This window comes from Calypte anna, chromosome 1 (assembly GCF_003957555.1).
Source record: "Calypte anna isolate BGI_N300 chromosome 1, bCalAnn1_v1.p, whole genome shotgun sequence".
Classification (NCBI taxonomy): Eukaryota; Metazoa; Chordata; class Aves; order Apodiformes; family Trochilidae; genus Calypte; species Calypte anna.
Window position 1 is genome coordinate 38,173,375 of NC_044244.1, and position 27,184 is coordinate 38,200,558.

The 27,184-nt window shown below is 39.4% G+C and overlaps 1 protein-coding gene across 1 annotated transcript in view; it reads left to right on the forward strand.

Moving 5' to 3' along the window:
- The window catches only part of LRP6 (LDL receptor related protein 6), a 125,259-nt gene that overhangs the window by 19,936 nt on the left and 78,139 nt on the right, over positions 1 to 27,184 (forward strand). The gene's annotated exons all lie outside the window — the stretch shown is intronic.

The following is a 27,184-nucleotide window of genomic DNA, read 5'->3' on the forward strand; positions in this document are numbered from 1 at the left end:
TGGGGAAAATCTTCAGATTTAATGCATATGCCTCCCCCAGCAGACTTTTCTCTTATTCTTTTAATGCAGAACCTTTGCAGGGAATATATATATACTTTATTTCTTTATGGACCCACTTCTTTTGTTTCTTTGGAAGTTGAAAACTTGTGCCTGAGCATGTCAAGTACAAAAGAATTGTAGCAAAGGCCCTACATCTGTTCATTGTAACAGAAGATTCATGGGAACTATTAGGATTTCTTGCTGAGAGGTAGATGTTATACAACAATATGGGTAAAGGAAATGGACAGTTCTACTTACAGTTACATTATATTGAATTTGAAGGAAAAAACATTTTGAAAAAGAAAAAAAATTCAGAATTTCTTTGTAAATTTACCCAGTCATTGAAGTTTTTTTGTTTGTTTGGGTTTTTTTTTTTGTATGCAAGCTAATATTATATAAAATGGCATCTTTGATGGAAAGTCCAAAAATAATGCAAATAACTGATGGCTTTGCCTCATTGATTCTCTTGCTTGATGCCACCTCTCCCCTGAGCAGATTGCTTCTGGCTCAAAATCTTTCTGCTGCTCCTCTGCTGATGAAAACATATTTCACAGGCAGTAGAATCGTGCACTCAGCTAATTGTTTGCTATATAGTCTGGCCTGTGTAGTATGGGGTTAATTTTGAGGTTTTATAGGTGACTTACATGCAAGTATTAACCTGATACAGATTCTGCAGACGACTGTGGTGTTGGCACACAAGTTTATAAGGTGATTTAATCTTTCCTCACCTAGAGAGGCTCTGTTGATCAGAAGATGTTGTTGGTTGCAAATAAATCACTGAATTCTGCTAACAGCTCGGATATTAAACAGCCCAAAATTATTTATTTTTGGTAACTTAAAGTTAATGAAGCTAGCATAAAAGATTGCAGTAGTATTGCACCGTTTGTCCTGCAACAGGAGTCGCCTGTCTTGGCTCTTTAGCTGTAGGTAACTCTTGGACAATCTAGAATGGAGCACCAGTGTCACTGGTAGCCAGATGAACCTAGCACCAGGACTGAGGAGTGACCTCAACCCATATGAATGAGAGGCTACAAATCAGAGAAGATCACCTAGGCTAGGATTCTGTTGCATGATTCAAACCCCAGTAGCACATGAAGCAGCACTTCATCCTGCAAGAGGCTAGCATGACATCCAAAACACCTTTGCCATCTTCTTCCTCAGAACTATAACTCCCTCTGTCTCCAAAGTAGAAGGTGTTTGGTATTTGTCTCTTGGTCCTTTGAAGATTGCTGTGGCTTCTGAGAACAAGATCAGACACAATTCACTTACTCTAAAAGTATGGAACATTAACTCTGTTTTTTGGGGATTGTTTTGTTACAATCTCATTGACAGCTTGTTCATTTTGAAAAGTTCTTTCACAAAACTTTGCAAGGTTTATTTGCGTTTTATTGTGTATAGTTCATGTAATGGTGGTTTCCAGTCCAGTGCTTGGATATTTCCATGTTGCTGGATGCTAAAATTGTAAAGGTATTGTTTTATTGAACAACTCAAAATGTTAATTTCTTCTCCTCCCTTTTCACTTCATCTGAAGGAGGAAGTGAAGAAAGGTAACCAGAAAGTAACCAGAAACCCACATATTTAAAACAGAGTGAAGGCTTGGAGAGGTGAACTCTCTTGTAAATCTTGCTGTGCTGGTTTTAGGTGTTATTACCATTCACTGCCTATCCTTACCCTACTGCTGGACGTTGCCAGGAACTCAGAGGAACATATTCACTAATGTATTTTCTTATAATTTTCAGGCGTCTTAACTAGTTTTTCTCTTTGTGAAAGGAGGCGAGAGAGATATTTGGCTTGTTGGAAATCAAACTAGAGTGCACAGAGTTGGTTTGTGCAGGACAAACCTTTTTCTTATAGGTGCAGTTATCTTAAAGTGGTAGCTACTGTTAGCTGTAGGCAAGTTTGAAAATAGCCTTTTATCCTCACCTTGTTCATTCACTGCTTGGGCTAGAAAACAAGACTGTGGACTGGTTCATCTGAGGGCTGTGCTTTCCCTTCTGCCAACTTTCCTGTGAATAAGCTAGTAGCATCTTAAGGCACTGTAGGGTTTGTCAAAACACCAGGATCATTGGCTTTTTTTTTACTCCATGTCGTTAGTCTTGAACTTGTTCTGGTGCAGCATGTGAATATGGGGTGGTAAATGGTAGTCTGTGGACAATTTAAGGTAACATTCAAGGGGATGATTTGTCCTGTCCCTTAATGCTTTAGTCAGTGATGCAGTGATAAGAATTAGTAAAATTTATGCAACTTGCTGCAAAGAATCAATGTATGCTTCAGGAATTTGCATGTAGTGTTTGTTTAATAAGCTAAGTATTTAAACAGGTAGTAATTTCTCCTCTGTGTTAATAACCTCTGGTGATGAGTCTTAGGACATTTTTTTGTTTATCTGCATTTTCAGTCCCTGCAATTATAACTTAGCATCCAAGTCTAGACTGTGAGGACCTGTTGCATTTAAAAAAATAAATTGTGAACAAACAAGTTTTCACTAACAGCATTTTGAATGAAGCTTTATGCTGAGTGAACACAAGTAAAATGATTCTTAAAATCCTGATTTTAGGCTTCAGGTAAGCATTACTAGCTAGATGTTAATTAAAAACTGTTTGTTCATACACTTCAAAAAATTAAAATAATCCTAAGACAACTTTTAATAACTATTAATAGGAATTCAAAGGGGCTGTATTTAATTTACAACCGAGAGTTATAATCTGATACATTGTTCGTTCTGCATTCCTGCTTGACAAGTTCAAAGTAGCATTGCTGTAAGGAAGCAGAGTAGTTTAAAAGTAGTTTAAAAGGTATGACCTTGCTGTTTCTGGGGAAAAGGCCAGACTGAAAAAACCCCAACAAATAATCCTCCTTTCCCCCAGATATAACTTACATAACTTGACAGTGTTTGTCAGGAAATCATTATTACTTCAGAATCCATGACATTTAATAAGACTTCTAGGGGAGAGCTTTCAATTGCTCACTAAAACCATTACAGCTGACTCATTATATGTTATATGTTATAAGCTGACATAATAATTGCAGATTGCTGCAAGAAATTATTTTTATACTCCATCTTTGCTTTGTTTGTAATCTCTTTATTATTTCAAGGCAGGATATTTTTGAATAAGGGGACTTGTTTTCAGAAATCATGTCTTCAGCCAACATGCTTTGAAGCATATCTGCACCAGAAGAAATTTATTGGCAAAATAAATGGTCAGCAAATATAGCTTATTACAGTGGGCTTTAGACCATCATCTTCCCTTCCTAAATAAGGTTCACTGTCAAAAACACACTTCTTGCCATAAGCTGAAGTCACACAATTCTTCCAGCCATGTATCAGCCAACACATTGTACTCCAACCAAGTGCATTTGCAGCAGGAACACATAATGTAGACTCAGCCCAAGTTGCAGTGGATAAGAGGAGTGTGGTAGAATCTGGTGTTATTGTTAATGAGCCTGCTTGTTCATAGGTTTGTGAGGTGTGCAGATGGGAGGAGGAATCTTGGAGGGAAAATATAAATCTTAACATTTTTAAAATTTCAAATCAAGATAGGGTTGGTTGTGGGATAAGTTTCCATCCCCCAATGTTTTAAGGAATCATTAAGTTTTGTGTCCATTTTAGAGTTTTAGGGTTTTTTTTTTTTAGGGTTTTTTCCCCAAAAAATCTGCATTGTAGAAAATAGAGCAGAAAGTCACCTTTGTTTCTCTGGGGGAAGTGAATGATGAATTTATGTTGTTGACAAAAAAGATTGATTTATGGCTAATTTCTTGAAGAAAGCTGATAACTCAACTTGCTAGCATGCTTTGTAGCAGACCAATAATATTAATTAAATAACCTATGGATTAAGTTTATTTAAAAATGAAAATAATGGCACTCAGCTTTGTGCAAGTTTTGCATGATTGACAAAGAAAAAAACTCTATAGAAGAACCACTTGGCTGTGTTCCTGGAAAAAATAAGACTGTCCCTGTGGCGATTTAGTGTATTGCAGTACTGTCTTTTCTGTAGAGTGGTCAAATAAAATGTCACAGGATTTTACATTGTACAGAGGATGTCAAGTAAATTCAGCTTTTATGATGCCGCTACAAAGAAAGGCAGACATGCCAGGGACATAACTTGTGAAGTGGCATGATAAAATACCTAAATAAATGTTTCTAGAACTTGTGCAGTGACCCCAGGACAGAAGATGGTTCACGTTACAGTCAGCATGCCAGCATTTTCAGTTGGACCTGTGTCTGAAGTGGTACAATTCTACTTTTCGGGATCTGTATATAAAAAAACCTGAAAATGAGCTGAGCAGAGCAAATGTTAGTGGTTTGCATTTCTGATTGGTGCTTGGAGAGACTCATTTTAACTCTTCGTTGTATTACTGTAACCTCTCCCTAGACTTTCTGGTCTGCCCATATCTTTGGTATGGGATGCCCCTTTTCAGGCTGTTTTTAAAACATTCAACAGGGCTGTGGGTGTTTCATGCTAAGAGAAAGAAATAAAAAACCTGAGCCTTCTCTGTGGGGAGCAGAGTCACTTCACGTGGGCCAGTGATGATGTTCCAAAGTAATACTCTAGGTTTTAAAGTGTGTGCTTTAAATGCATATACGTGGGTGAGAATTTATATGTAAATTTATATGTAATGTGTATTTGTGGTGTCTGTGTCTAGTTAGTCCTGCCTTACACTTGAAATGTGCTAATTGTGCTGTACTTTAAAACTTAAAAAACAAACCAAGCCGTAAAACATATCCCCCCTGCAGAAAACCCAAACAAACAAAAAAACCCAAACCAAAACCTACCACACCCACAGACTCTCATAAAGGTGGAAATATTTTTTTCCTTCGACTGATGAGTAGAAATAGAAATAATAATAACACATTTTCTGGACCTTAATGTTTTAATTAGGATCTTTCTAATACCACTCTTAAAAAAGCAATAAATAGAAATGTCAGCATGCATTCTGGATTTCTCTCTTCCCCCTCACCTCCTTTTTTTCCCCAGGGTTGCTTAACACATACTTTACATTTTCATTTCTCATGGGAACCTTGTAGTTTCTCACTTTTACATCTTAGTTCCATGTTTCAGCATAAAGTATTAGTTGTATTAAGTTTTCTCAGTCACTTCAAGCAAGAAGTGGTAAAGATAGGAGATTATCCGACTAAGAGCGCTGTCAGATATCTTTTTTCTAAGTAAATCTATGTAAGTGTGAAATTTATTTTTCTTATTTAAAGGATAATTATTTTCTTTGCTGTAGCAGGTTGTTAAAAATTACCCTAAAATTCAAGAAAGCTCTCATGCAATTTAACCTTGCATGGTTCTTTTACTGTGTATTGTAGTGATGCCTAGATAAAATATCTTAAATTCTTGAGTAGAGGGTTCTTACTAAAAGTGCATTTATTAGTTGTAGAATAAAACTGTATCTTATATTATTGACTTACTTCTAGGTTAAGTTTTGGCTAATTTCTGAGCAAGCTGAAATAAAAGACACTATTTTGAGATTTATTTTCAGCATGTATTTTTCTTGCATACATTAAATACTTTCTGTGAAGTGCATGTTTAGACCTTGATATAAGCATGATTAGTCTGAGGTAAAAATTCATGTGGGAGGAGAAATTGCTAAAGAGGTATGTACAGCTTATTAAGTCATGGGCTTCTGTAGGTCTCAAACTGTAAAAAGATCCTGGAAGAATGTTTTCAGATGTGTAATACAAAACTTGCTTATTTCTTACTATAAACACTTGAAAACACTTGAAAGCCTCTTTGGAATTAAACCTTGCAAGAGAGGTTAAGGACAACAGGAAGGGCTTCTTCAAATACATAGCAGATAAAACTAACCCCAGAGGCAATGTAGGCCCACAGCTGAATGAGGTGGGTGCCCTGGTGACAGAGGATACAAAGAAGGTGGAATTGCTGAACACCTTCATTGCCTCTGTGCATACAGCTGGAGGATCCTCAGGAGCCCCAGGCCCCTATGGCTGCTGAGGAAGTCGGGGTAAAGGATGAGTTTACCTTGGTTGATGAGGGCTGGGTTAAGGATCAGTTAATGGGGCTGGACATCCATAAATCCATGGGTCCTGATGGGGTGCTGAGAGAACTGGCAGATGTCATTGCTAGGCCTCTCTCCATCATCTTTGGTAAGTTGTTGGGAGCAGGAGAGGTGCCTGAGGACTGGAAGAAAGCAAATGTTACTCCAGTCTTCAAGAAAGGCAAGAAAGAGGACCCAGGTAACTACAGACCAGTCAGCCTCACCTCCATCCCTGGAAAGGTGATGGAACAACTCATTCTTGATGCTGTCTTCGGGTGCACCAAAGACAAGAGGCTTATCAGGAGCAGTCAGCATGGCTTTACAAAGGGGAAGTCATGTCTGACTAACCTGATAGCCCTCTATGAGAATGAAGCCAGGTGGATGGATGATGGCAGAGCAGTGGGCATAGGTTATCTTGATTTCAGTAAGGTATTTGACACTGTCTCCCACAGCATCCTTGCAGCTAAACTGAAGAAGTGTGGCCTGGATGATCAGGTAGTGAGGTGGATCAGGAGCTGGTTGAAGGACAGAAGCCAGGGAGCTGTAGTCAATGGGATGGATGCCAGTTGGAAGTCTGTTTCTAGTGGAGTCCCTCAAGGGTCAGTGCTGGGTCCAGTCCTGCTCAATATATTTATTGATGACCCGGATGAGGGAATACAGTGTACCGTGAGCAAGTTTGCTGATGACACAAAACTGGGTGGAGTGGCTGACACCTCAGAAGGCTGTGCTGCCATTCAGAGGGACCTGGACAGACTGGAGACTTGGGCAGGGAGAAATTTAGTGAATTACAACAAAGCCAAGTGTAAAGTCTTAGATCTGGGAAAGAACAACCCCAGGTACCAGTATAGGTTAGGGACTGAGCTGTTGGAGAGAGGGACTTGGGGGTGCTGGTGGATGGAAGGAAGACCATGAGCCAGCAATGTGCACTTGTGGCCTAGAAGGCCAGTGGCTGCACTAGAAGTGGGATGGCTAGTAGGTGGAGACAGGCTCTCCTCCCCTTCTACTCTGCTCTGATGAGGCCACATCTGGAATATTGAGTCCAGTTCTGTCCCCTTCAGTTCAAGAAGGACAGGGAACTGCTTGAAAGAGTCCAGTGCAGAGTGACCAAGATGATTAAGGGAGTGGAACATCTCCCTTATGAGGAAAGGCTGAGGGAGCTGGGGCTCTTCAGCTTGGAGAAGAGGAGAATGAGGGGTGACCTCATTAATGTTAATAAATTGGCCTACCAATTATGGAAAAAAGGGCTGCCTACTCAGGAGGAATTTAGGAATACAGTTAGGTTGTGTAGAAAGAAAATTAGACAAAGGCACAACTTGAACTGAATCTCACCACCTCTGTGAAAGATAACAAAAAGTCCTTCTACAGATACATCAATGGCAAAAGGAGGGGCAACATCCATTCTTTACTGGACGTGGGCGGGAATATAATTGTCAAAGATGAAGAAAAGGCTGAGGTATTTAACACCTTCTTTGCCTCAGTTTTCAACAGTAAGACAGGTTATCCTGAGGACAGCTGGCTTCTGGACTTTATAGAAGGTGACAAGAACCTAAACAGCCCCCCTGTAATCCAGAAGGAAACAGTCAGTGACCTATTGAACTGCTTGGATCCCCACAAGTCTATGGGACCAGATGTGATCCACCTAAGGGTGATGAGAGAGCTGGCAGAAGAGCTCACCAAGCCTCTCTCTATCATCTACCAACAGTCCTGGCTCACTGGGGACATCCCAGATGATTGGAAGTTGGCGAATGTCACGCCAATCCATAAAAAGGAGAGAAAGAGGACCCAGGAAACTGCAGGCCCGTCAGCCTGACCTCAGTGCCTGGCAGGGTTATGGAACAGATCATCCTGGGGGCAATCACACAGCACCTGCAGGATGGACAAGAGATTAGACCCAGCCAGCACGGGCTTAGGAAGGGCAGGTCCTGTCTGACCAACCTGATCTCCTTTTATGATCGGGTGACCCGCCTGGTGGATGAGGGGAAGGCTGTGGATGTGGTCTGCCTGCACTTCAGCAAGGCCTTTGACACCGTCTCCCACAGCATCCTCTTGAAAAAGCTGTCAGCCCACAGCTTGGACAGGAGCACCCTGTGCTGGGTTAGGAACTGGCTGGAGGGCCGGGCCCAGAGAGTGGTGCTGAACGGGGCTGCATCCAGTTGGCAGCTGGTCACTAGTGGTGTCCCCCAGGGATCAGTGTTGGGCCCAGTTCTGTTCAATATCTTTATTGATGATTTAGATGAGGGGATTGAGTCCATCATCAGCAAATTTGCAGATGACACTAAGCTGGGGGGGAGTGTGGATCAGCTGGAAGGCAGGAGGGCTCTGCAGAGGGACCTGGACAGACTGGAGAGTTGGGCTGATTCCAACGGGATGAGGTTCAACAAGGCCAAGTGCTGGGTCCTGCACTTTGGCCACAACAACCTCATGGGGAGCTCCAGGCTGGGGACAGAGTGGTTGGAGAGCAGCCAGACTGAAAGGGACCTGGGAGTCTGGATTGACAGGAAGCTGAACATGAGTCAGCAGTGTGCCCAGGTGGCCAAGAAGGCCAATGGCATCCTGGCCTGTCTCAGGAACAGCGTGGCCAGCAGGCCCAGGGAAGTGATTCTGCCCCTGTACTCAGTGCTGGTGAGGCCACACCTCAAGTACTGTGTCCAGTTCTGGGCCTCTCAGTTTAGGAAGGATATTGAGGTCCTGGAGTGGGTCCAAAGGAGGGCAACTAGGCTGGTGAAGGGACTCGAGCACGGATCCCATGAGGAGAGGCTGAGGGAGCTGGGGCTGTTCAGCCTGGAGAAGAGGAGGCTCAGAGGAGACCTCATCACTCTCTACAACTCCCTGAAAGGAGGCTGTAGCTGGGTGGACGCTGGTCTCTTTTCCCAGGCAACTCTCAGCAAGACACGAGGGCACGGTCTCAAGTTGTGCCGGGGGAGGTTTAGGTTAGATATTAGAAAGAATTTCTTTACAGAGAGGGTGATCAGACATTGGAATGGGCTGCCCAGGGAAGTAGTGGATTCTCCATCCCGGGAGGTGTTTAAAAAGAGACTGGATGTGGCACTCAGTGCCATGGGCTGGTAACTGCAGCGGTAGTGGATCAAGGGTTGGACTTGATGATCTCAGAGGTCCCTTCCAACCCAGCCAATTCTATGAAATATGTAAGGGGTGAGTGCCAGGAGGACAGAGTAAAGCTTTTCTCAGGGCTGACTGGTAATAGGATGAGGGGCAGTGGTTATAAACTGGAGCATAGGCAGTTCCATATTAATATTAGGAAGAATTTTTTCACTTTGAGGGTGACAGGGCACTGGCACAGGCTTCCCAGGGAGGTTGTAGAGTCTCCTTCCCTGGAGACATTCAAAGCCCACCTGGACATGTTCCTCTGTGACCTGCTGTAGGTGACCCTGCTTTGGTAGGAGGGAGTTGGACTGATCTTTCAATGTCCCAACCCCTAACTTTCTATGATTCAATGAAATGAGCTGGAGCTTGAGCAGTCAGTAACAATCCAGAGTTGACAGGTTTTATTGTGCCCATGTATGGTGAACTGGTGCTTCACTTGGTCATGAGATCTCACACAAATGTTCTGTCAACTGCATAAAGCACAGGTTGTGCTTTGATTTTACTGTGCTGTCCTGATTAAATGATTTGTGTTTTTATTGTGATAAACTGGCGTGCTATTTTAAACAGCATTTAATAATGTGCTTATTGTGATGGCTGGAAATTTTGTGTGAGAATTTATGTTGGCTCTTAGACATGAATACAAGTAGTCACTGGACTAGAAGAGGGTTGCTGGATGTGGTGTTCAAGCCAGCACTCCATGAGTTGGCAGGCATAGAACAGCTTGGCTGCATAGTCAATAGTGAAACCAGAGATTTGTTTTAGCCAAGGTCTGATCACTGCTTATAACCACTAAAAGCTTTAGTATTAAATAAATTACATAGTCCTAATCAGCATTTTATAGCTACAAACCAAATTTGGATTTAAGGAGATGGATACTATGAAAGCATGAAAGTACAATGTGTTCTTGAGGTTTGACAGAAATTTGTTACTTAACTGGAGAAGAATTGTCTGCTTGCATAAAAATGTTCTATTGCAAGGAAGAAATGAGACTCAGAAAACTGAGTTCCTAAGCAGAGGTCTTTATATTAATATACTTGTTTTAACTTCATTAAAATCAGTGAAATCTCACTAGCTTTTGTAACCAGAGCATTTTTGTCCATTGTGTAGTAAGTAACCATAGGGCAGTCTTGTTGATTACTGTGAAGCATGAGGAGGAGCTCTTTGCTATCAGTCCCAAGTTGCCCTGTCTGGAGCAGATTCCCTGTAAACTGTGGCCCATGGCCCTGTTAATGCATGTTCTGTCTTCTCTTCATGACCCTGTAAGCAAAGCGGTTGCTATCAGCCGGTCTCACACAGATAATGAGCTAATGAAGTTTTAAAAAGTTCAAAATGTAGACGATATCTATGCATCAGCTTATAAATGTCCAGCAGGACATCTGAAATGAAGCCAAGCATCAAATGTGAGAAAGGCTCAGTGATTTTTGAGTTCTGATAGGCTTTATGGTCATCCAGGGGCTGTACAGATACAGAAATGGAAGTCTTTCCATTTTCTTCAGTAAGAATAGGATTACAGATGCCAAAGGGCCACCCGTGCAACAGGGTGAGAAGATTATGATTTTTGAGCTCTGTTTTCTATTTAAGTTCTTTGTCACTCTTCTTTTGAAGCCCAGCCCTCTGCAAACAACTGCTGGTGATCTAAAGTTGAAATCTCTTGAGCTCAATTTCTCATGTGTGGCTGTGAAAGTATTGGTTGTCTTGTATGATTCTCCAAAAAACACAACATGAGTCAGACTGTGGATTTGCATAGTTTGGGACTCTTCCTCCCACCCACATGGTTTGTAAAATCTCTCAAAGCCTCTTGCCTGTTCCCTTCATCCTCCTTATAAATGACATTAAATGCTCTCTTCAAGAATTTGACATGGCACCCTAGAAATACATAACTTCAGCCAAAACTTTGAATTAAGAGATTTTGTAAAGGTGGTAGACTATACTATGTTTTCCTACAAGTACATGCAAGCTGTTGGCATATGTAAGTGTGTTTATACATATGTTATCTGTAGAATTCATCAGTGTAAATGTTAACAGTACATACACCATATGATCTACAAATAAGTGCCCAAAAATCTGTTACAGAGATTGACCCATGACAAACTGAAAGGTGTTACAGAAAAAAATAATTTTGGGTGTAGGTCTTTCAGAGGCTAAAGCCTTCAGCCTTTTGTCTGGTAAGCCCACATAAGCATTTCTTACTTGTGACTGCTCTACTGATCTTGACATGACTGGTCATTCAAAATTAAAAAGTATTTGAACATTTTGAAGGGTCCAGGCTGCATACATATTCAGCAGTTTGTGATTCTGGAGCTAGGAAATTGAAGTAGCTATAAGTATTTTTAGAAGGATGAAAAATATGGAGGAGAGAGAAACTTTTTAAGATAACCCTAAAAGCAACTTTATGAAAATGAGAATTAAAATTTGTCATACTGGGGAAAGGTGTCTGACAGCTCTTTCATATACAAGCAGAAGTCCTATATTTAAAATTATATGAATGAAAAGAAAGTGACCATGGCAAACTGAATAGGCTTAATAAACCCACTCCTGAACTCAAATCAAAGGTGATGTACAGTAGTTAACTTGATACTTAAACCTTGACTTGACTGCTGCCTGTTCAATTACAGATTAAGAGGTCTTAGGCTCCTGCTCATGATGATTTGGCCTAAGACTCTTCTATTGTTGATTTCCAAGGCTGAGTTTGTTTAAGGACTTTTATTCCTGAATTCACAATTGCCTTTTCAAACAAGATTTTTTTTCTTTGTGCCAATGTACTAATAAATAGAGCCAGTTAGCTATAAAGTAAATTTATGTAGTTAGTATATTTAAAAAACAATACATCAATTTTGTACTAATTGAAAAGTCAGTGATATTCTGAAAATAGTCAGTGATGTTTCCACATTAAAAAGAATACTTAAAAGCAAATATTTTCATTTTGAAGTGGAGGAAGATGAGACTTTAAAAAAAAAAAAATTGTGTAATTGTGCCTGACTGCCTTCTCTCTCTATGATATTTGCCCCCACCATGTATACCATCCACTTCTGCAACTGTCAGTTTTCAAAGTATGCTTTACATTCAGCTTTTTGAGGGAATGTACATAATGTAAACATTAAGCACATCCTCTGGGGCTGTGGAGTTTAAATGTTTTTCATTCTGAGGTTCTGTTTTCATAATTATCGTGAAAACTGAGTCTAAGAAACTCTTGTGAATGGCCTGTTTATTTCAGACTGGCTTGTTGTAGTAGAATGTGAAGCTAAGACAGAAAAAATTACAGCATTAATAGTTATTTTGCCATAGTAGTGTTGAGGGTGCTGCAGAGGTAGAGAACAGTGATTTTTGCACTGAGAGAGTTTGTGGCATTCCAGAGTCCTAACTTAAATGATTGAATTTTTAGTGCAGGACCTGGGTGTTGCGTAAAAATACTTTTTAGGAACTGCTGAATATTAACTTCAGATGTTTTCCTTTGAGATGGCAAAGGAACTTTAATCTATGGGGTTTTTTTCTGTTAAATAAGGAAGGACAAAAATGACAGTTAAAACAGTGTGAGGGATGACTGCTCTCCCCTATATAAGTATATACCAAATCTGGTTACTAAAATGGAGGTTTGCTGCAAATTTGAAAAATGCATAAGCTACGTAGTGAGAACAGATAGCAGGTTAATTCTGTGCTTGATAATTTTTGTTATTTTTAATGGAAAGAATGGCTACCTTTTTCTCCTGCACATGCATCTATCTTCTTGGCAAATACATCGTTCTGGTGAACCATAAATCTTGAAATTTTTATCTTTCTCTGTTGCTTTTAGATAAGTTTCCTTTGTTGTGACCACAGTCAAGAAGTTCACATGAATGTAACACGCAGCTTGTCAAACATATGTTTAGTGAGTGCTTGACTAATGTTTTTCTGATGGAAAAGTTCTGGCTCCTTTTTTAGAAACAATAAGAAAAAACTATGGGAACAGTTAGCCTTTTCATGACTGACTTTGAAGATGTTACATGACTTCATTTCAGCCAATCCCTCTGGAATTTATAAAGAGTTCTGGCATCTATTTTCTCAGTCCTGTCAAGAGCTGTGTATTAATCTCCTCAGAGATAGTTTGGTTTGCATGGCTAACTGTAGAACTGTCAGTCTTTAAAAAACAAAACAAAAAGAAAAACAAAACAACAAAACCTAATGCTCAAATTCATAAAATGATTCAAACAATTGCTGTACCCAACAGCAATTCTGTAGGCAAACTATGTACAGAGCAAACCTTTTGACATTACATTGTTATTTTGCTTAAAATTACCTTTTTGTGTAACTGAGGACAACATTGTTTTAAGGTATTTGTGTTTCTGTGCACAAGAAGAAATGGTTAATAAAGTGGCAATTTATGGCCTGGTGCAATCTCCACCTAGGCATTTGTGGGCTGAGTTATGCAATTCTCATGCTCTATTATGTAATTATTTTTATTACAACACCTTATTCAGTGTTTTAGCAAAATGAACTGTTGACAAGCATGGCCATGCCCAATTTTATTTCAGAGCTTAAGTGTCTTATTTATTCAAGACTCTGTCATGGATAGATTTATTGACCTTTTTAAGATTTTAAGTGTTTGAAGTTCTTCTCAAAAACTTAAATTCTCCGTGGGCAGCCATTGAATTCAGAGACTATCGTGAGCATGGGCAGCATTCTGGTTTGAGGCATAGAGTTGCCCTTCAGCACAGTAATTGCCGTTTAATAGTGGAAGAGTTCTATGTTGTTCTTTCAGGATTCAGTTTTATTTTATTCTTGGTCTCTTTTTCACAGGTTTGACAATTCTGTGTCTAGCACTATGCTAAGTGTTGAAGTGAGAAGGTATGACAGTGGACTAGAATGATAGAAGGTTCTAACTTAAGTAAAAATGACTGTAGTGAGAACAGTGTGGCTTGATAAAGAGTCTTCCACAAAAACTCACAAAAAGTGAACACCTGGCTCTATTTTTCTCCTTTCTACCACTCCTTTGCAACCAAAATGTTTTATTACTTACTGTTCTTGTTATCAGAAGCAGAGTTGGTTTCACATATCATAAAAAGAGGCAATCTTTTTTGTTTTGCCAATCACTTTTTTTCAGCCTCTAATCTGCATTGTAGTCTTGTGTCTGTGTCACTCCTGACATGTTTCAGAGAGCATTGGATGAATTTGTTTAGAGAAGCAGTTCTTTTATTATTTGTGTCTCTTCAGAAGCACAGGAGTGGGCAAAATATGTCAGCAGTAGTAAGCTGAATGATCCTACAGACAAACTCTTGTTGCTGCCAGAAGAAAAATACCATTCAGTTGAGCTGGCATTTTAATGGTGGGTATTCAGTGATAAAATTGTCTTCCTCAGTCTGTGACAATTTCCAAGGTGACTGCTAGTAGGGTACTGTACTGGAATATTTGTTCAGAGAGAGAGGCTTAGGTAGGTGTTTTGTTTTTAATAATTAACTCATTTGTGCATAGAAACAGTGAAGTAGAAAACTATGTGATTTGTGGAATGATTGTGTGAATACTGAGTACACTAACACATGGATATGATAGCTGCTAGGTTAGAACCAAAGTCTGTTTGGAGGCCAAGTCTGTCTTGTGCACTTGGTTGGTCAGTGGGCAGAGGTTGTGTGTGTGCCCATGGCATGGAGCAGCTCAGCTGACTCTTCCTAGCTGTGCAGAGCTGACTGAACAGCTTTACATACAAGATGGCCAGATCTGATCTGCACAGCCTGTAGAAAGCCTGTTCTAAATGCTGGTGTCCACAGGGTCAGGTCGAAGCCAGGGTGCTTTGAAGATGGTGATATTAAGAAATGCAAAGTGTCTCTCTCCGTTTTCATCTGGGTCTTGCATGTTTTGATTCTTGGAGATGACAAAAACTGTTGTAGCCCAGCAGCTGGTGTTTTGGGCTTTTCACCTTGTGGTTCTATGAAAACTCCCCAGGCACAGCAGCTGAGCAAGCATTGGCTGGTAGCATGGAGTCTGTGGTGGTATGGCTGTGCTGCAGGTCGTAAGGCTGGCTTGTGTTCCATCCCCGTGGATGTTTTCCAAACTTAGACCCTAGTGTGAAGAGACTTACACTGCAGAAGGCTACTGATGTCACAGAAGATAAAAGTGGTTGTTGTGGAATATGCGTGGCCTTGTTCATAAGGGAAATACTTCTCTGTCTTTTAGCATACAGATGGTAGTTTAAAAATCACAGCACTGCACAAAGCCTAAAGTAGGCTATCACTTTGGGAGTGTTTAATTGATCCCTTGTCATCTACAAGGGCACAAGCTGTGAGTTTTCAGTATGGTAAAGGACTATCTGTAGCCTGAGGAATGGTGGTAGTGTGACATCAAGAAGCCCAGCAACTGGGTATTTCAGTTGAGGGCCAGTTACTATTTGATGTAAAGTTACAAGCTGTCAAACCTCTTGCATATATAAGTAGGCAATTTCTTGAAGGGATGAAGGTTTCTCTAGGTGGGTGGAATGAATGATTTGTATATCACTGGGTAAATCTGCTGCTTACTGCAACATTTTTCAAGGGATGGATGAGTGAGAAAATTTAGTTTGATTCTTTTTTTGTGTGATGTGCTGTGGTTTTGGGTTAATTTTGTTTTGTTTTGATGAGAAATCTTGGGCAAATCACTACTGCTGCCATAGCTTTTTTTCAAGACATTGGATGTTGTTTTGCTGGCTTGTGAGCACAGCACAGTTCCTTCTCCTTCCCCCAACTCCTGCACATGACTGCACTGAAATTCTGGCTGCCTAAATTTTTTATGCCTGGGCCACTGTAATTGTGTTTTAAACCATATGAAGCAGCAGCTGTGCTGTTGCACATTCACTATAACAGCACTGTTTGTCAAACAATTCAGATTAATTAGTACGGGAAAAGCAAAAATATTTTTCAAAACCTGGAGTAAGTATAAACACTTCTGGGAGCACTTTGGGGGCTGCTGAGCTGGCAGACTGAAGGAATGCTTGTGATAAAAGCACTCCTTTCCATTGCTGCATCCCCTAGTGCAAGAAACATGGTGCTAATGTACCACTGATCTGTTTAAAAAGAAACAGAAGTAGTCGCCTGCCCTCTTAATTTGAGAAGCTGAATTACATAAACTACATTAAATAGTGAAATAAGAGCTAACATTTTCATGAAAGGATTTTCAGTTAGTTGAAGCTGGTGTGGAATTATATGACAGTTTATTTTTGTAGAAAATGCTGAAATGTTTTGTGGAAACATTAGTTTTGACAACTTTTCATCAGGCAGTCATGCTGGTTCTCATGGCTAGAGCCTGGAACTTCCAGCTCTGTTGCAGAAATCTGAGAGTAGCTGACGGTACACCAGGAAAATGTGTGAGGCTTTTCAGCTGCAGTAGTGTCATCCTCTCACTGTTCTTAGGTGTTTCTCTCCAGGTAGATCTTTCAGTTTCAAATGTAGCTATCAAGTGTTATTCCACTTCAGCAATAACTTGTAAACTTTGGTTTTCTTTCACTGATGACAGCAATATTTAGATGAAATCCCTCTGCCTAAAAGAAACAGTACTGCCCTTTCCACATCCCCGCTTCTCATTCCTTCATCAGCTTTTCTTCATCCTGGCACTGTTACATTCAGTATTGCCTACTGGAAGCTGTGAGCAAGGCTCCTCTGGGTCACCAGAATTCTAATACCCATCTTGAAGACTCTAGAAGTCAAGACTATAGAACAGGGGGGAAAAAAGCATCAGTTTGTTTTATCTATTTTTTCAGGAGACAGGAACAGAGCAGCTGAGATGAGGTCTCTTTCCCTTGTCAGAATTTTTAGCTTCCTGTGTTGGTTGACCTGTATAGCCTTTTTTTATAGGTTCTGCTTATCATATGGAAAGGCTAATTATCCATTTACTGTTTTCAGAGGCTATCAGTTCTCTAATCTTTTCTTACTGGTGTTTGTCCTCCATCGTTATTACAAAATTTGAGACATTTTTCAAATTCTGTCTCACCCCTATTAAAGGTCTGATTTTCATGGTGACATATTGAAGTCCATGCTACAAAATGCATAGGCATTTTTCTTTAATACTTGTCAAAAGCAATATTGTTAAATTGCAACCAGCAGCCTTCTAATTCACCCTCTGATTTGTTAATCTTTTTTTCCTGAATACTAAGCAGCTTACTTGTGAAAGTCATATTGTCTTTCTAATATATGAGCAGATGCAAAAGAGGGAGTATACATAGTTGCTTAAAAATACCTTATCACTTGGTAGATATCACTGCTTCCAGCACATGATGCATTCTTGCTTCTACAGGTGTGGGATTTGAAGAACAGGAAGCAGCAGAATTGTATTGTTAAAATAGATAGTTTCTGGGTCTCATTTACCACTCCAGTCTCATCAAGACAGCTGTTAACCAAATGTTTGACTTGCTTAATGGTTTGGGGATTGAATACTATTTTGATGGGGTGGTGTAATTAGTGACAGGTCATGTTGCAAACTAGTACCAGTTTTCTATGAAAATTTTGGCTTCCAGTGGAGTGTTTTAACCAAATGAACAGCAAGCTGTTCCCTTCAGTGGTACTACAAGAGCTAATGTTTCTCTGTACAAGAAGCTTTGCCATGCAGCACTCTTAGCTTGTCTAGCTTCCCATATATTTTATGCTGTGGATGTCTGAGGGCTGTCACTACCTCTGCCAAGGTGATTTAAAGCCAAAACATGCTAGAAGTGTGGGAGAGTTTGTGATGGGTGGCAGTTCTGTCTCCTGACCTTGGGCCACATGCACAATGTGAGGGGGAAAGGAGTTGCAGAATTTTGCTGTACTCTTAATTAGCTCCTCTGAGGTTACAGGTTGATGCATCTGAGGCTTGTATAGCTGCCTGAGCTGTGATAATTGGTTGAAGTCCTTTTACAGTCACTGGAGAAGAGAGCAGCTTTCTCTTTGGACTGAGTCAGAGCAGTAGTGTAACCTCTGCAGGATGCCACTTCTTCCCTCCAACACTCTTGTTTGAGGAGCTCAGCTGCTGATCTCATCCTTTGGCAATGGGTTCTAAAAGTAGTCCTTATGATTAATGCCAGTTCCTCTCAGAAGACTCTTGGATTATTTAGAAATACTTTGTTTCAGTGCTAAACTTGGTGGGTACAATTACTTTTAGGACCATAAAAAGGAAGGAGGCAAAAATGTATGTTCTTGTTTTGAAAAATGGCTATAGCTTAACAATCAAGTTTTAAACCAAAAATGCCACCTAAAATAAAACATCATAAGCATTACTTTATTGGATACTTTCTTAATGTGATGCAATATTCTGAGCAAAATGGTCATTTCACTTTTCTTATGCCAGTTCAAGAAATGAGAGCTTTGTAGAAATTCCACCACTGAAGGCTCCTTAGTAGACATTGACCTTGATTCAGTAAGATAAGATTGACTCCCATATATTTTAGACTCCTGCAGTCGTTAAAGCACACATGAAACTGTCGAAGGCAAGTGTCTTTGTATTTCTTCTCCATTAAACTAATAGTTTTATCTATGAAGTAAATTGAAGCTTTATACTTTTTTTTTTTTGTCCTTTTAGTAGGAGTGCTCATGGTTGTTATAGAATTCATTTCCAAACCAAATTGAGAAAATCATCAATTAGGTGTTGCAGACTGACATAGAGGAGTACTGAAGGGTTCTGAGTAGAGAAGATTTTCGTACTGCAAATCTTAAGGCAATGATAAAGCCATAAGTATGTACAACCCTGTAATTTTATGTAGTACTTAGAACTTCACTTTCTTTGCTTCCCAGAGTACAGAGCATGGTATTCAATATGGCTCAAGTTTCTATCCTAGAAAAAAGACTCCTTTACAGGATGAATTCTTGTTGGCCTGGAAAAGCCCTTTCTCAAGTACTTATGCCAGCTCATTCAGATGCTACTGAAGACATTAGACATAATATCCTTAGGCCCCTACCCCCTTTCTTCTCATATATGTGTTGTGACTTGGGGATCAGTGTTTTTATTGATGTAGGAAGGGAATTGGTCAGAAAAAGCTTTCAGCATCTAGGACTAACTCTACTGCTGTTTATAGGTCTGTTTTCTTTCCCCATGCTGTAAAAAAAAATGCAGTACTTATTTTCTTGGCTTTTTACTTATACAAGTGAAGTTAAATATGCATTTTGTTTCCACTAACAGTCTAATATCTTTCTGGTCTAACTGTTTCTTCTGTGCAGCTGGCCTGGTTCTGTCAAGCTGTCAGTGTCAGGTGCCACTGAATTACAGTCATCCCCTGGTCTGTCTGTGTCCTCTGCCTCCTCACCATCATCAGTGTGCAAAACCAACCTATTCTGGCAGCTCACAGTGTAGTCCATGAAAAAGCATAGGAGTAAGGTTATGAAGAGTTAAGACTCCCTTGAATAAATTCACTGTCTAATTTCTTACACACTTAGGGAAAAGTCTTACCATTGTAACCACTTCTATGTATTATTAGGATAAGTCTGTCCTCTTACTTGAATTTCTTCTTATAGTTCTTTTCCAAACATAGTTTTGTCCCCAGTGGTAATCCCAAGCTTTAGGTTTTTGTCATTTGTAGAACTGTAGATAGAATTTATTACGCTTAAATTCAGTTCAGGGAAGTGTCAATAAAGCCAATAAAAGCCTTTTGTAAAATTGGACAACAAGCATGAAGGGATTATTGTTCATGGCCTATAATAAAATAAAGTATTGTTACTTTATTTTATTGGTACATGGCCCAGCAGACCATGGAATGGACAGACTAAATTGTACCTGATATGAATGAATAAATTAAATTAAGGGTCAAATACATTTTTTTTTTTTTAAGTGCACACAGTTTTCAGAAATGCATTTGAGATTTGAGCACCTTTCTGATGTACATAAACTCAGTTCTTGGGGCTTTATTATACATGTGCTGGCTGATGCAAAACTTTAAGGGGTCAGGTTGTATGAGCATGTTACTGCATTTCCATGAAAAATGTAAACTTAAAGGAAAACCCAGAACCTAGCTGAATTAGTTTTACTTAGCCTTGGGACAGAAATCATATACAGCAAAACCTGTAAATTATGCATGGCTTGGACACAAGTCTCAAGCTGCTGGCAGCCATGCTCAGTGCTGCTGCTAGTAAAGAAGCTATCTTTCAGCCCCTATCTTATTCACCCTTAAGACTGTAATTGTGACTCTTAGAGGAGTTCTGGATTGGAAGTACTTTGTTGTCTGAATAAAAAAAAAAAAGGATGCTGATGTTGTCCTGCTTCCAAGTTTATTAGAGTAGTAAACTGTTTCTTGGCAGACTTTGGTTGATGGCAAATGGATGCAGCATTCAGTTGACTTGAAAAACTTTTAACTGCAGTTTCAGTAAGGTGATAGTGGAGAAGAATGGCATTATATCAAGGACTAAAGCCACTACATGTGGGAGTAACAGGGATGTAGTGATAAAAGTGGGAGAGCAATGGTAATTTAGGTATAGTTTGAATAGCAAGAAATTATTTTAATAGGCAGTTTGTAACAGAATGGTTTGGGTTCTACCTCTGGAAACTGACAGTTGTGCACTGAAGAATAACTGATCTTTCCTAGTATAAAGACTACAGGTCAGGGTGTAACCTGAATTTAGTTGTTAGTCTGTAAATTAGAATAAATGCAATATTTGTCTGAATTTGATTTAAAATTGCTAATCCTTAAATTGGTCCTTAAAAGAAAGAAAATCACTGGCAGTAGATGTAATAGAAGTGCTGGATGCAATAAAAGTGCTGTTCCTGACTATATAGCAACACATGCATCACTTGTTCTTTTGTGGCACTGTTTGTTGCAGTTTTTAAGCAGTCCATACCTAACCTTCTCATTTTTCCCCCTGGATGTTCTTACAGTTTAAATTATGCCTCCAAATATTTATTCCTGAATTAGCTGCATGTGTTTGATTCCTAATAAATCAAACAGTAACTTTGGTTCTAGAGCAAAATCAAAACTAAAACCAGTTTGCAACAATAAATATCTATGTACAGGTAGAAATGCCTTTTCATGTGTTGTGCTGGCTTGGATCCTGCTGCATGTGGCAGAGTGATGGTTCCCCTTCTTTGATAATGATGGATGATGGTTTCTCCAACTAGCTATTCTGAAGGGTAAATTATGCCCTGTATATATTATGTATATTATGCTTATAAAATGAATTAGCCATCATTGTGCTGGCTATCCACAAAATTACTAAAATCACAAATACAGTGTGCACCACCAGATTTTATTTTGAAGAAGCTATAACTTGGTGGCTGTTGCTTTGTTGTTTATTTGATTTTTTTTTTTTCTTTTCTCATTCTCTAAAGGTCTGAAAGTACAGAGTAGGGAAGGAATGGAGTAAAAAAGTCACTTCTAAATAAGTGGATTTTTCCTGTTGTTTCAGAGCAGGATAAAATTTCCCCACCTGTGCATGTTGGCTTTTGATATGCTCAGATTTAGTGTTCCCAACCTTTAGTTTGTCTGTGCCTTTTTTCTGCAGATTTTTAGCAGATGAAAACACAGCAAGAAATATTGTATTAGATTAATAACTTGTTTAAAATGGCCATTTTAATTTCTACATGGAAAATTGGGAGGAAGTATCTTATAACTTGATAAAAGAGATTGCCAGCTTTCTAGTATAAGACAGTTGTATGTTGAAGGGTTCTATCATACCTAGCATGAGTCTACAATGTAGCAGACTGCAAATTCACAATGTATTTAGAAATAGGAAAGATGTCTTTTTGGTTTTGACTTTTTCTTATGCTTGCTTTTATATGTATTAACATAATTTAAATGTGGTTAGTGTTTTGGTTGGTGTGACAGCTGGTTTTGCAAACTAACTGTGAAGAATTATTTATTTTTTGTTGTTAAAATACTCCTAAGTAGTTTGTGAGTTTTTCTGTAAAATCATACATAACACTCAATTATCTTCCGCAGGGAAAGCTTTGAATTGGACAGGTTTTGTTATGATTGTGTGGTTTCTTGTTGCTTAATATCTCTAGTGTTGTGTTCTTCTGAATAATGCCACACAATGTTGGGTTTGGCTGTTCTTTGGAATCTTTTGTTTAATTTTGAAAACAGGAGCTAGCAGGACTTGCCTAGGTGGGCTCCTTCAGTACCTGCACTGTATGTACCACTTCTGCATACGACCACATTTTTCTGCTGTTGACTTGTCCCTGACATCTTTTTGGCCTCTCTGGAGGGTTTCTGAGTGGCAGAAGAGCAAATGGGCCCTGCTCCCACTGCCTCTTTCCCCCTTAGTTCAGCACAGCACAAGAAGATCCTTCATGTTCCATAATGCCTGGGCCAGATAATGTCTTCTGGACCGAGGGGTGCCCATCTTTTCTGCCTGGGCTGGCAATATCTAGCTTGCTCGAGTTGCTTGGACTTTCCGTCTATGAGATACAAGGGAAGAAAGAGATTTGTCAGAGAGGATCTGAAGTACGTTTATTAGTGCAGAGGAAGGTAGGCAGCCAGCAGGTGTAAGGAGAGGAGTTGTTGATTCCTTCTTCCTTACTGACTCCGCCTTCTGAATTAACGCAGGAGAGGGGGACAAGTGGTAACCCTGAGCTGTTGTGCCTCTGGCAAAAGCAAGTCCAAACAGATGGATCAGCTTTATCAGTATTTACTGGACAGGAAAGCAACATTATGTAAATAGGCATAGTGTTGCTGGAATCTTATTTTCAACATCAATTTCACCCTAAGAAAACAGTGATTTTGCTGATTTGAATTTTTTTATTATTATTTTTATAAAGTGTGCAATTCCTCGAGCTTGCTTCTATATGGCAATTCCTCGAGCTTGCTTCTATATGCAAGTTACCCACATTATCCCTAAATAATTGTAGCTTTCTCTTTCCCAAATTGTGGATCAGTATATCTTTGTATCATTTCTGTAGTACCCATTCCCCACTCCCCCTCCTTGAGTTTCAAAACTTCTGGGTTTACCTAGCAAAGCTTTTCAAAGTGTGATGCTTTTTTTTTTTTCTGTCATGGAAATTCAGGGTTAAGCTGAAAGTTTTAACTTGACAGTTTAAATTGAGTAATTGGAAGCATACATGGGTTTTACTCCTATACTGTAATAGTTTGGGCATTTTCTTTGTCTCCTGTCAGAAAATGTCTTGTGAGTGAGGCCTGTGCTTGGGGGAAGATTTTGGGTTTTTTCACCCCTTTTGATGTACCTCTGTGCCAGAAGTGATTTGTATGCAATGTGAATGGTTAATGCTGGCTTTTAACAGAAGAATAGGTGAATGACCTGAAAAAAAACTTGTAGGGAGAGATGCTAATGCCTTAGTTTTAAAGCTGTTTTAATTGATTTCTTACTTCAGAATTCCAGCTACATAAATACTAGATGTGTAGTTGCTGTAGAATGCATAGCCACATTTTCAATAAAATTTGAATTTGAGTACTTTATATTGAACTGTTTAAACTAGAAATGGAAAAGTAAAAGCTATCTTGTTTCCTTTATTGCAAATTCTAACCTACAAAAAGAGTGAAGTCTCAGACATCTCATATGTTTGACAATAATGTCTTCAATAAAAAATGGTGTATTTGCTTCCTCCAAGTGTGACACCTTTGACCAGTAATCAGATCACATTCAGTGGGCCTTTCTAAATGCTCTGTGAAAACATTCCTTCTCAGTAAAAGCCAAACCTACCTAGGTTTGAATGTCCAGAATTAGGGCTCTAACAAAATCTCCAGTGTAATGTAACCTGCCACCTTATGCATTCATTAGAGTGTCTCTTTGTTTCTACTCTTTTTACTCTCCATAGAGCAATCTCTCTTTTATTTTTTTTTTTTTTTTTTTTTTTTTTTTTTAATTTCTAGGGTGAATATGTAGCTTTTGATAAGTTACAAATACGGCCTTCATTTTGGTAATTTTGTGGTATGAAAAGACTAATTGGTGCATGCTGCTTACTTACAGGAGGGGAAGTGATTTAGTGAGTGTAGTGGATGATCAAAGTATAGAATAAAAAACAAAAAACAAAACAGTGAAAGCAAATAAAGCCATTTCAGAAAAGCTGAAATGAATGAATTGCTTGCCTGCCTGTTCCTTACTGAGGGCATCAGGTTGGTTTCCATATCAACAAACTGATAAACAAATCACAGGGACAGGAACTGCACTGAAAATGTACTGAAATCCTAAATGACATCACAAATTCACCTTAATAAAAAAAAACCAAAACGCCTAAGGACTGATGCAAGTAAGCCTGATTTACACACCAAACAATAGGATGGAAACTCTGAAAAAAGAATTAGCAGAGTGCTGGAAATGTGATATGAAGGGTAAGAGTCAGATTGATTTGGTAGAGAATTGAAGCTCATTGGGGTTCCTTGCAGGAGTCACAAATAAAGAACACAAAAATGATCCAGTTGGTATTAGTGTATTGAGAGAGGAGCTTAATAACAAGGGGATGTTTTACTGGTGAAAGACTTAATTGGAATGATAAAAAAAAAAAAAAAGAAATCTCACTGTGGAAAATTACTGAAGAATTTTATGACACTGACCATGCTGTTCCCCAGGTTCAGTTGATGGGAGACAGGGCATCTCCCTGATGGCTTTTTTTTTTCAGCTAACTGAATCTCTTTTTTCGTGTTCCTAACAGTGCCATCCTGTCTTATTTTTTAGCACAGATACCCACCTGATTCTATGGTGAGCTGCTTCAGGGAATTGATTTGGCCCCAGCTTAATCCAGTAAAACATAAAGTTCATGGTAGCAGCTGAATTTCAGCCCAAGGCATTTAGAAACTATGGAATTCTATGTTATCATTTACAATCTAAATGTTTACAGTGCAGATGTTTGTATTTTTAGTTGAAGTTGCTATAATGAAACATTATTTTTCACTGTACAAAAAACCCCATTAACTTTTCAATCGGAAAGATGGCGAACAGAGATCCTACCGTTGTCTCACTGCTCTTTGCCACTTGTAGTTTTAATGTAACTAAATATTCTTTTATACTTGCTTTCAACATTTTGTTCAGTTTACAGATGTGTAGATCAGCACCTTTTAAGAGGATCTCAAAGAGCTTTTTGAAAGGGGTGGTTTTGTGTGCACAGGCTCCTCCAGGGCAATGCTGAGCAACTACAGCCCGAGGCGCTGCCAGGGGAGACCTCTGCGGGACTCCTCAGCCCTGAAGAGCTACCCCGTGGCAGCACAGTCCTGGCTCCACTTCTTTCCTGGTCCCTCAAATGACTGTGGGACAGCTGTTGGTTATTTTATTTTCGTTTCTGTGTTTTTGGCAAGTCTGTCAAAACTGCCAGCTGATTTGCTTTCCCCTGCTATTTTCTTGTTATAGTTGAAGAGCTAAAGTAGGTTGTAAGAGAATTTTCCCTTTGTTAATTTGTCCATTTCCTGTAATATTAACTTATGTTTTAGTTTTCTGTTAGCTTACCTGCTGCTAAAAGGCTGTTTGAACTTTGTAGGGTCTAGTATATTAAATCTGGAGTGATTCCTGCATAGAGGACTGTCTGAGGTTTTCTAAAACATATCTGCATCTTGCTTTCATCTTGCAGTCAGACAGGGTCTCAGAATGGTGTTAAATAGGTAACAGATAGGGGAAATATTTTCTCTATTTGACTTCAACTGGAAAAATTGCTAAGTTCTGGCAAGCTTTGTTTCCTGCTTGCCTCTAGGAGAAACAGAAAATGGCTTCTGTTTTGTAGCTGTGGAAGTCATGTCATTAGTCCTTTTGTCTCTAGAGATAGGAAAGGTTAATTTGCAGGTTCAAGGAGCAAGAGACCTTTCCACCTGCTCAAACAATTGAAATTCTGCCTTTGTGAGCATTCAGCAAAAATAGCTGCTTCTTGTTTTTTAATGAACCTCTTCCTCTTTTTCCTTGGGATCTGTGACCATAAAGACAACCATATACGTGTGACTCTTCAGTGCATCAGGTTGCTCGACAGTTTAGTCAAATTTTATTTCCCATGGACTCTCAGAAATGTATGAGTGAAAATGACAAAACAATCTGTCATCTGTGTTTTTCTTGTCAGGTTGCCCAGCATATTCTTTACACTGGAATACCTGAAAACAGACGGCGTGATGGCTGAGAGATACTTTTGCATACTGAGCTGTTTGTTTCTTTTTGTGATCATATAAGATTCTGCTTCCATGTTGATTTCTAGTGAATGACTTTCATTGGTTTTGCTCAGATATGCTTTTCAAGGGTTCTGAAAACCATCTCCAGAATCTCATTTTAGTTTTAGACTGTTGTTGGTACTGAGAGGGAAACAAAGCATCAGCTTCTGATAACTTCATCACAGGTTTTCTTTCTTCTAAAACTGAAGTGTTTACATTTATCCCTTATTTTAGAAATTACTCCAGGAAAAGGGAAGGCCTGGTGATGATTTCCTTTTTCCTGATAAAGACTGAATAAGATGGTAAAGTCAGCTTTAAAGTAAAAATCCTCATATTGCCATAGCGATTACAGCTTGTTTTTTATCTAATTAGTATGCTGCCTGATGTCCTAGAATAAATGCATTCATTTGCATGTACTACTAACAGGATAGCTTCTTTCTGTTGGGGGGAACCAGTACAGACATACTAGAAGAATATTTGTATGCCTTTTGAAATGTGTTTCTATAGACCTCTTTCTTGTGTGTGGTAGACACACATGGATGTGGAAATTTGCACATTGATTCCTCTCTCTTGTCAGTCGAGTCTTTGAAGCATGCCTGAGAGACTGGTTATGGAGGCTGCAGAAGTTCATTACTGACCTCTGTTTCTGCCCAGCATTACTGCTTTGTTACCAGTGGTGGCAGAAGGAGGGGTCTCTGTTACAGGCCATTGTTTTAAAGTCACTGGACAGACTCATGTCAAGGTTCGATGGTGTGAGCAGCAGTAATCTGGGCTATGAAATGGAATAGCTGAGGTGCAAACACTTGTGGAGTTCTGCCTGTCCATCAGCCCTCACCAGAATGCAGGGGATGGGCTGCATGGAGTTAAAAAGTTGTAGCTTTGCAAGGACCTAGCTGGAGCCTTGCTAGCAAGCATTTGGAGGACATTGGGGTGGGTTGTTCACTCACTACCTAGCCATGTTGATGCTATCAAGTAGAATAAAAAAGGTTTGGTTTTCAGTGAAAGAAATCTTGTTTTGGTTTTGTCCAGTGTGTGTAGCAATGCTTGAAACTTGTGGCTCTGAGCCAGCTGTAC